Source organism: Dermacentor variabilis, chromosome 6 (assembly GCF_050947875.1).
Source record: "Dermacentor variabilis isolate Ectoservices chromosome 6, ASM5094787v1, whole genome shotgun sequence".
NCBI lineage: Eukaryota > Metazoa > Arthropoda > Arachnida > Ixodida > Ixodidae > Dermacentor > Dermacentor variabilis.
The window spans coordinates 16,502,663-16,511,426 of NC_134573.1; positions in this window are offsets into that span (position 1 = coordinate 16,502,663).

The following is an 8,764-nucleotide window of genomic DNA, read 5'->3' on the forward strand; positions in this document are numbered from 1 at the left end:
TGGCCAACCTCACAAGGTTCACAAGGCAGACGTAATGAAGTCAACCTAAGCTGATCTTAAGCTCCCAAAGTAATGCGACGTTGGTTGGCTGTTAAAATTTTTTAGCTATGGCAATGACAACCTCATGGACGAACTTGAGATTGAGTGAGGTCGAATGCTCGGTGAGGTTATGTTATTTCACAGCTGCTGATGTGCCCATTTCCTCCTCATGAATAAACACGTTGAAAGTTTTATAGTTTTACTGATTTGAAGGGGTAATTATTTAATACAATAGCCTCAGGCAGGAATCTGGAAGTGGGCTTCACTCCAAGACACCTGATGCTTCGTTTTCAATTTGTATAGACAGCTCTCATAATATGTGAACCAAAGGAGTATATTTCTTTTGCTTTACGTTACATGCGTGGCACCACCGCAGTTGGATATCTTGCATCGGCCTATATCCTCTGACCTTGCTTTCAAAGGACAGTGAATCACATGCCAAACTTCTTCCTCGTCGAGTATTCCTACTCTAAACCAACAAATGACAGTTGTTGCCTCTCATTCAGTGTTGGCCGAACACATCTAGCCAGAATCTTGGTCCTCAATAATGAAACTAGGCAAGACAAAAAAATTTCCTAGTATGTTGATTGTAGGCAACAATCGTCACAAAAGGGTCAATGAGAAATACATTAAAAACTGAAATACAGCAGAACCTCGTTGATACAATTTTCACAGGAACTGGAAAATAAAGTGTATCATATGAAAATCATATCATCCAACGTATTATACAACCAAATCGCATTTTCGGGAAAAGTAAAAAAAAATTAACATCCCGAAAAACATAGTAAGCAGAATCGAATCGAGGTTCCACTGTATAGCAAGAAACGACACTAGAACTGGCTGTAGAAAAGTCAGTAAATTACTAACTGCGCTCTGAAGCTTGTCACAATTTTTTCTAGAGTTTAGAAGTCTAGGACCTTGATTTAGCACAAGAAATGAATGGTCAAAAATATGATGGCAGTACCCCTCTAAAGTTCAACGTCTTGAGACATATTTCTGCACGTTGAGAGGTAATTACCTAAGCCATCAGACTCTTAACAAAGCATACATTACAGCCTTGCAGGCAAATCGAACATTTGCAGTGGTGCACCTTCAAATGGTGCAGTCAATTTTATGGACCTAATGCTTGCATCTTGCATACCTGCTCAAGTCAGAGGCAGAAATTTAGGACAACCTCCAAAACACTTATATTATCTCTTTCTGAAAGAGAAAAGTGTGTTTTATCCAGCAATTCTTGACATTGCCAGACTGGTCTAAAGACAAATTGACAACTATGTTCCTCGCGAAGGCCTGATTCACACAGGTGTAATCGGCCCCATCATTGTACCCGCGTCTGTCAGGACAGAACATTTCCTTGCCAATCTTTTCTGCTAGAAATGTTATTGCTGTTGTGCCTTAGCCCTGGCGCTGCAAATGGAAGGTGGAAGAAACAAGTACAAGTTGAAAAAGTGTTGCGGCGAGAGTGAGCGGCGTTAGATCGGTGCCTCATCAAAATGATTGAATTTGCAGTGCTCATCCGCACTCAACAAAGTGTGGTAACCTGTGCTGCTGGAAGTGTGTGAGTTATCTCGAGATGAAATGTGCAATCAGCCAGCGCTTTCAGATTCAGAAAAAAACTTAAGATCAGAGGAAAATTTCTAAAACTACAAGACGGCTAACTGATTTCATAAATCATAGTTTGGTTGTTTCCAGTAGAAGCACCTGCGCCAAGGGAAACTAAGTTGTAGTAAAAGTTGGACTCCAGAAAGTAAGTCAACATTACATCAACGATAAACGCAATTTCACTACATGCATGACTTGCCTTGTACGAAAACATACCAACAAACAAACCAGGTCTCACTGTTTAGTGCAATGCGTTTGTCACTGGCTGACCACAAATTAATCGCAATCAATGCCGTGTAATGAGCATTAAAAAGTTTTCTTCAACTCCTACTTTGTGACTGATGAGCCGGCTGTGCTTATATAGCTGCCGATCCACCTCCAGAGGGTCATCACTGAATTGCATATTTTTTACAGGAGCGTGGACACCTGCATAAATAGTGTTTTTTGACTGACTGCACATAGGTTACCAGGGATTTTATCAATAATTTAAATCACCCACACAGGCGTACGTTATCCTCTTCATTTAATAAAGGGGATGTAAACATGGACAAAATGATGCAGCTTAACTAGCTTGAACGTGTATGCGTTTTCTATCCGCAGTGACGGACAAGATGGCTTTGCCGCAAGGCACCAGTGTCGCGCAATAAAGCTTGCACAATGTATTGCGGCGAAGTATAGCAAGACTGGAAAGCGGCCACTGTTAAAGGATATGGTGCGATATACGTGCGCACCTGCCGTCACGTCTCCTGTCTCAGTGCGAGCACGGAGACGCCGAAGAAGTGTACTGGCAGGCCTTCAGAGCTATTTCGCACGGGGTTGTAGCCATCTGAGCCCTTGTTTCGCCCACATAGAGCGCCCCATATGAGCTAGACATCGTAACAGCAGAGATTAGTAATACGCGCTCCTTCATTAATTACCCTTGCGCACAAGCACCTAAGAATCGCTACGAATCTGCACCCCGTAGCCATTATCAGTGTTACTGTACAGCTTTCACAAGGGTCTACTGCTCTAAAATTGCATGACGACCATTTTTCTTTAGCATACATTTGTTCCATATTCATCCGCAGGGCGTAGTGTTTTGCCAGTGGGGCTGCACAACTCTCACAATTATCTACGACTCAGATTGCATGGCGACGCAAGTTTTAGTACATTCAAATACAGAGTACAAAATGTTCCCGTCCCCCGAATCTCCAACCCACGAAACACAGAACTTCTTAAAAACTTCTTGAAACGGCTACAAACGGCTATAGACGTCTTGGCCTGTGATAAGACTGAAAATAGAATTTCTTCTAAACATAACCTCAGCACTTGGAATATGCTAGTATATATTCTATCTGCGGCAAAACCCACTGGTGCCACTAGAGTCTGTTTTGGTAAACACATTCAGAATGTCTAACTCAAGAGCTTTTCTAGGTCTTTTTGTCTAAAAGTGCGTAAAATTCCAAACGACGTGTTAAAAGTGCGGTTACCGTCGGCGTTAGCGAATAAAAGACGCCACAGGCAAGTCGAACTCGTTGGAAGCAACATAAGTTAATTGGCTGTAATATTAAATAATTTCCCACCAGAACTTCAACAATCAAGGGCGTGTTATTGTTTTCCATACGAGGCGCGCACACGACGCCTGAAAACCATTCTATGCTCGCGCAGCAGGTATACTGACAGCAACAGGAGCGAAACGCCGGCGTTGCACAGCGGTGTGACAGAGCCACCGCGCTACGATCACTTCGGCGGCACAATCCAAATTTGTCAGACATCTCATTCTGTGCTGGAAACACTGGGAGGCAGGAAGTTTGAAAAAACGGATACTGCCGCCCGCAATGTCTCGGTCGTGGGTTCGTTATCCAGTTGTGCGTCATTCTAAGCCGTTCTGTACATTTATACTGGATATTAACTGGAGTCATTTAGCTGTGCTGATGCTGTTTACTATGTGTTTTGCATCAGTGCTTCGTGACATCGGCTGTATTGCGTGTTTTTGCCGACGGCTTACTACCACAATGGCGGGATCGGCGTTCGCCGCCTTCGTGTCTCGGTGCGTCTTTGTACGTCGCACATTCGGATAACACTTTTTCCGGTAAGTGAAATACATTGCACTTCGTTTTTCATCAACAATGTGAATATTTTTAGGTGTTACCCGCGACAATTCTTGATATATGGGCGCTTCTGCCCTGCGAGTTTTCGTCATTTATTTTGTACGAGGGTTCTCGTGTTCAGCCGTTCAGCACTACCGCGCTCCACGGCTTCCGCAACAGCAGTCAGAACTTTGCCCTGCTTGTTAGTCTTTGTGGTTAACGTAGCACGAAACAACCGAAAGGAGTGCATTCGAAGACGACGCGCTGACTGCAATGCTCAACCAGACTGAACTCGCCCTATTTTGTGTTCTTTTGTTCTTGCGTGTGCGCGCATGTGTGTGTCAGTGACTATGCAGTTTGTAGCGTTCCCACTTTATAGCAAAACAAAAATATAACTGCAATGTTTACTTCATCTATACAATTCCAAATTAAATCATCTGCTGATGTACAAATTTCACTTGTGCTTTATTCTAAATAAGCAGCAAAACCTTTAACCTAGTAGGTGCTTCATCTGGGGGTGAAATCACGACAGCTTGGCATTTATTAATGAATGACTGTGACTGGGTCACCTTATTTGTAATTGCAAATCTGCCTTTCAATTGACTTGATGCTATCTTATTTTGTTCCTTTCACTCTATAGACGGCTGGACATGCTTCTTGTACCTTGGCGCTAGCTGGATGACGGGACCTCATCATGATCAGTGTAAGCCAATGTACTGTACCCTCTCTGGTCCTCCTAGTGCTCTTTATATGGGTTAAGGCCAGGGAGCGCTTCGTGCTAAAATAGCTAGTTGGTGTCTCACAAACGGGCATTTTGTTGTACTGGTCCATTATAAGCTGCCACTATTATAACCAATTTCTCAGTGCCAGTGTACATACACAGTTCTACTAATAATTAGTTTCCCTAAGCCTAACAAAATGTACCTGTAGGTAGTCACCGATATTCAAGAACTCAAAAATTAGCTCTGCTGTGTCATACAAGTATTCCATACATGAGTAAAAATTTGCGACAACAGTGTACATTACACCTTGCTTACCTAATGCACAAATGTATTGAAGCCAATATTTGATTAGTTTGGTATTCTAAATGTTTTCTGTGTGATTTAGTTTCTTTACAGGAATTTACTGTACAGCATCAGCAAGCAGTCTAATTTAAGATTTATGTGTACTGTAAAAGGTGTGCTTTGCCGCTAGAATTGATAAGACATGGCCCGAGGCTTCCATACTAGGACAAACTTCAATTTCGCTCTACCACCATCAGCACTTGGCTGGCGCTTGCAAAATGAATCACATCAGGTAGCTTGTGCCAGACTGTTAACCTTATTGTGAGGAGATCACAAAGTGATGTGTGGAGGCACCTGCGTCTGAGATATAGATTGCGCTGCAACATGTGCGTGTAGAACAGGCATGATGCTGAGGGTTCCAGCAGTTTGCAGAGGTAACTGCAATTTTGCCTGTGCTGTTTTTTATCACCTATTTCAATAATATCATTGGAGGTGTTATCACAATTTAGCAATCTATTTGCCCTGGCCCATTAGCCTGCCACATTTGCCTTGTCACTAGGTGGGCAATTATTCAGCATGGACCATTACTTGAATACACCTTTTTGTGTACAGTGGCTTCTCAATTGCAAGTCAACATAGACGCTCAGAATTACCTGACGCTATAGATGCACTGATGAATTTGCCACCCATACGAATCACTTTGCACTTTCTCGCGCAAACAGCATGTTAACACTTCCAAGACAGTGGGCAGTGTTATCGTTTGATCACATCATGAGATACTTTCAATTTTGTATGACGCATCATCCAAGGTGTTGCATCATTTGTGTGAGGTATTGCCCTAAGCCAATTAGGGTCACATGAGAATATATCAACAAAAGTGATTGATCCAGCTAGGAGTGTTGCTTTAGAACACTACTTTATCACCAGTCCTCCTTTGCATGCTACCTGCTTACTCTGTACTGTGTCATGTTTAAGTTTGAAAGAAAGGCAACAGCTAAACAGCACAAAACTCCAAACTTGCTTTTAGTTCAACAATATAAAACGCTATTTAACATTTTAATTAAGTTAGTACATTTACTTGCACAGTGAATTACTGTCTTAAACGGATTATATTTTGCAGGAAGCTTCTCAGACTTGTTTGACAGGTTGATAAGCGGCTTTTCAGCCACAAAACACCATATAATAATTTAAAGGCTGACTTTGACGCTGCTATGCAACTTAATGACTATATGCCAGGAACAAGGTCTCTGAGTTGTGGCGCTGGCTAACACTCCCAGGGTTCTGCTAGGACACATAAATACCCAAGAAAGTGGATGGGAAAACGACGCCGCTGTAGCTCAATTGGTAGAGCATAGCACGCGAAATGCGAAGGTTGTGGGTTCGGTTCCCACCTGCGGCAGGGTGTTTTTTCATCCACTTTAATTTCCATTAATTTATCGTTTCTTTATTTCATTTATTAAAGGGGTGGAGACATCAAAATTTTCGTTCATGCGTTTGTTGATTCAAACGTTGCGTCATGCTTCAGGGAGCACGATACACACAGCGGGATTCATATATATCCGATAAATAATTTAAAAATAGCATTATTATACCGAGCGATTTCGGTTTCGGTTTCTTGGCTCCGGGGGATGCTATGACGTCACAGAGGAGGAAACGCAACATGGCTTGGTCACGTGGCCCACAAAAAATAGTGACGTAAAACTATGCTGCGTCTTCTGCTCGCGCATACGCGTGCTCTGCCAGCAGAGGTTAACCACTGGCGATTCGAAGTGCATGTCGCGATTATTATAATTATTGCGAAGAGCGACAACAACGGTAAGAAAATATTGCGGCTTGTGAGAGTCGGTGATTCATTCCGAAGCGCCGTAAGCTTTAGCTTTGAAGTGAACTGGAAAAGGCCTATCGACGATATCGGCGGCGCCGAACGATCAGAGGCGGTGAAGCTGCCGTCGATGCCAGAGTGACCACTCCTCGGTCGCTGATTGGCCGCTTCGCCGTACGGCTGCCGCACAAATGGGTCCCGGGCCCGTCCTCTCTACGGCAAGGAAATCTCGCCGTTCGCGAGCAAAACCGCCGTCGCACGGGGGCCCGCGAACGGCAAACGGCGTGCGGCGAGTTTCCGTGCCGGTAACGTGGAAAGGCCAAGCGAAGGAGAGTCCGCTCCGAGCTGCCGAACTATGCGACTATGCGAGGAGAGAAGCAGACCACACGAACGCCGCATATCCTGGTCCCTTTTGGAGTCGGCCGGCTAGTGTTACACTCAAACGTGTAAAGGCCCGTCCGCAGGGCAACTCGCCGCACGCAGTTTGCCGTTCGCGGGCCGGCGTGCGGCGTTCGTGTTGTCCACTTCTCTCCTCTTGTGTCCGTGTCTGCACGCCTTACCCCTTCTTTGCATTAAGAAAGGATTTCTATATGCCTGTAGCTCGGTCGTAGTGGAGGCTATGCTCGGTTGCTCGGCTCAGCAGGCTCCGTAATCGGCATTTCATCGCTACTCATCATACGTCACGTTTTTGTGCTGGTGTGCTATGACGTCAATATTTTCGTTCCTCCTCTGTGACGTAGTAACTGCCGCGCTAGCGATGGGTCTCGACTACGAGAAGGAGTTTTTAATGACTCTTTGGAGCTGAATTAAAATTATTTTGAAATGTTTGCAGCGTCCAATACCTCGTTCTGGGTGTCCTTGCATACGGAAGCAGCCTACAACATGCTTTTTATAGCCTCAAAATTTGGTGTCCCAACCCCTTTAAGCACAAGTAATCTCCCCTATGTTGTCCTTGGTGTCAGTGTTTGTTGGCTTCTTATGATACGGAATATACTAGTCATTTTAAACATCATCGGATACATACCTTAAGATACCTGTAATTTAAGAGAAAGGAGTGCTTAAATTTATTTTTAATGTGAGCCAAACTTCTTAGCACATATTGCTAATTGAAGATCCAATTTCAATATTCCCATTTCCTCCCTCGCCTTTTTTCCGCTGTTCTGTGCAGGTATTGCTTGCCTTTGTCTACAAGAACCATCACGCGTGGCCTGGGACAGCAAGCTTTTGTTGGCAGCAAGTGCTCTCCTACAAAGGCTGGCCTACTCTGGCAGCAGCGGCAGTCATCTTCAAGATTTATCCATGATCACCTTTTCTGCTATTTGTCACTCTTGTTAATTACACTTTCTGCATCTTTTCTAATTTATTAGGTAATGAAGTATGAGTATGTGACATGGTGTGAAGTTGATGTCTTGCTGCATTTTCGCTTGCAATCATGTTTTATGCATGAAAAGCTCATCGCACAGTTGATGAAAAAAAATAACAGCATATTATGATTTATCTTTCAGTTCTGGTAACATGCAACGTACAAGGAATTCACTAATGGATGGTATGCTGAAGAACTGGCCATTATTTCTGCGTGATGCTGTGCAAGCATGTGGCGTTACCTTACAAGAGGCACCCACAATGTAAGTTACAATTTACTTTTAAATGAAGCATGGACACCAGAAAAAATATATTTATATTGATAGTTAGAGTGGTTCGCAGAGTGTTTTTCCAGATGTGTACTATCCTTTATTTCTTAACTCATTGCAGCACAGTGTTCTGTTTTGTATACTGGTGTAAGGCTATTGTGCTCCCTGTAGATGAAACCAGGATGTAATTTTTGCCTGAACTGCAGCATCACTGACAAAATTTTTCTTTGCTAGAAACTATTTCAATTTAGTGGAGACCCAGCAGGGCGAAGTTTTGTCAGTAATGACGTGTTTCACGCAGAGATGTTCTTGTTTAGGTCAGTGGGTGAACATTAGAATTATAGCATACAATACAGATTTTGTTTCATTTGCAAAATAATTCTGACAGGCGGCATTCGATTGATTGGTCTAATTAAAAAGCACTAATTGACCAATGAGGCTGTACTACAATATTCCCATGGTTCACATCTGGAAAAACTACCTGTGCATCACTCTATCCGACAATATATACTTTCTTTCTGATGTCCATGCCTCGTTTAAAATAAATTGTATCTGTAGGCAAACGTCGTGTTGCTGTAACAGATGCCGCAAAAATTT